The sequence below is a fragment of the Octodon degus genome, unplaced genomic scaffold (genome assembly GCF_000260255.1).
Source record: "Octodon degus isolate 3935 unplaced genomic scaffold, OctDeg1.0 scaffold00026, whole genome shotgun sequence".
NCBI classification, from domain to species: Eukaryota; Metazoa; Chordata; class Mammalia; order Rodentia; family Octodontidae; genus Octodon; species Octodon degus.
This window is the reverse complement of record NW_004524602.1, coordinates 6,068,368-6,070,600: the sequence shown is the minus strand read 5'-3', so window position 1 is coordinate 6,070,600 and position 2,233 is coordinate 6,068,368.

The following is a 2,233-nucleotide window of genomic DNA, read 5'->3' as shown; positions in this document are numbered from 1 at the left end:
TCATGTCAAGGACGCCGGGCGCTTTGCGGGGTTTCTGCTCCCTTCTGCAAGACTCAGGGCCCCTTGCATGCGCTGCGCCACAGTGATTGCTACAAATCATCGACTAGATTTCGATTGCTTAAAAAAATAATGACATAACTCAAACACGGAGGCCCAGCCCTGGCAGCGGAGCAGGAAAAGGCAGATCCTTTCTTTCCCCTGAGGTTCAGAAGCAGCAAGAGCAAAACTCGAGCTGGCTGATGTGTCGTGGCCACTGTTGCTGCCTGTGAGCGCCAGCATGCATTCTGGATGGGTGAGGGGGACCCGAGAAGTGTCCTGGACCCAGAATGAGCAGGGCATAACTCACACATGTCCGTTGGCTGGAGTGCAGCCTGCAGCCTGCGTGCTGGCTGCCAGGCAGGCTGAGCCAACTGCTCTTCGGAAATGATGCCTTGTGTCCGGAGGCCCAAAGGCCCATACAGGGTAGCGGTAAGGAAGCCAGTCGCCGACCAAGGGAGCCTGGGTTCCAATTATGCTGCTGCCACTTGTTAGGTATGTGACCCTGGGCCTGACGCTGTGCTGATTGCAGCCCTGGATTCCTTTGCTATCAAAGGGAATAATAATAGCACCAGCCTGTAGGATTGTCCCAAGAATCAGTGGAAACAATGCTTAGGATGTGTTCAGCACAGCCTGTGCCGTGTTCTTCACTTAACATGTGTTACTTTTTGAAAATCCTCGTCCTGGCTTTTGTTCCTATTATTCACAGCCTCTTGTGCTGCACGTCTTATTTGCTTTGCGTGTCCGTTTATTCATCTTTGAGTCAGGAGTACCAAGTGTTCAGGTCTTCCTGGGAATCTAGGTGGTGTGGACTTAAGCTCGGCTTCCTCTGTAGGGAGGTGCTGCCATAGGACCAAGCTAGTGACAGGACGGGCGCAGCAGGGATTTAAGCTGCCCCACAGAGCTGCTGGCCTGATCCTCTGTGCCTTCTTTTACTTTTGTTGTTGTTGTTGTTTGCTTGGAGGTTTTTTTTTTTTCTTCTTTGTTTTTAGAGACAGTGTCTTGCTATGTAGCCCAGGCTGGCCTTAAACTCACAATCTCCCTGTCCTACTGCCTCAGCCTCCCCAGTGTAGGATTGCAGGTGTGGCACCCAACTGATCCTCCACCCCTTGTTTGTTTACTGGATGGAGATAATCCAGCCAAGGCCCAGAGGCCTGAGGCCTAGATAGAAAGAGACGGGATCCCCACGTGACTAAGTGGAGTACAGTGACCTTGACGTGACTAAGTGGAGTATAGTAACCTTGCCAGCTGACACGAGATAAGGAATTGAACAAAAACCTCTTATTTTGCTAAGCCGTTGAAAACAAATTTTTTGTAGTAGTAGTAGTAAACCCATCTTGCCTAGATATCTACCAAACTAGGAGAACGTAATTGTAATACTTCACTGCAAATAAAGCTTGAAATAAATGCTGTTTATTTCATTCACTACTTGTCAGATTTGGGGTTGAATCATTCCACCTAAAAACAATCTATCTATGTGGGGGCACATAGATAGGTCAGTGGTCTAAGTGCCTGCCTAGGGAAGCACAAGGACCTGGGTTCGATCCCTGGTACCACATACCACGCCAGCCACCAAGACCAGATGTGGTGGCACATATCTATAATCCCAGTGCTGGGGAGGCTGAAACAGGAGGATCACTATGAGTCTGAGCTGCAGAGTGAGACTCTGTACCAAATAAAATTAAAAAAACAAAAACAATAAAAAACGATCTATATGTATTTTGAGAATGGAGGTAGTGCTTGCTCTCTGTGAGTTTGCTGTCTTCTGGTGAATGTGCCTGGCGTGCCCTCTTTCCTTGGCATGTGCTCATGTGTGCCTGCGGGGCAAGAGGCTGTGTGTAGGTAGCAGGACACGGGCCTTGGGTCATAAGGGAAAGAAGGGAAGGGAAGGGAAGGTGGCCTGAGCCAATACTGTCCCATTGGACAAGAGGGCTGGAGAACAATGGTTTTAGAATGAGGTGCATCTTCATGTAGAGGAGGCCCCAGGCAGCACTCAGGCAAATCAAAGGTTCCTGTGTCCAGCTCCACTGTGACAGTCTGATTACCTTCCGGGGATCACACCCTGCTCTTGGCAGAGAATGCTGGGAGAGCATGAGGCTGGTGGGGAGGGAGGCCAGAGCTCCAGGCATCCTTGACTTTCTTTCTTTCTTTCTTTCTTTCTTTCTTTCTTTCTTTCTTTCTTTCTTTCTTTCTTTCT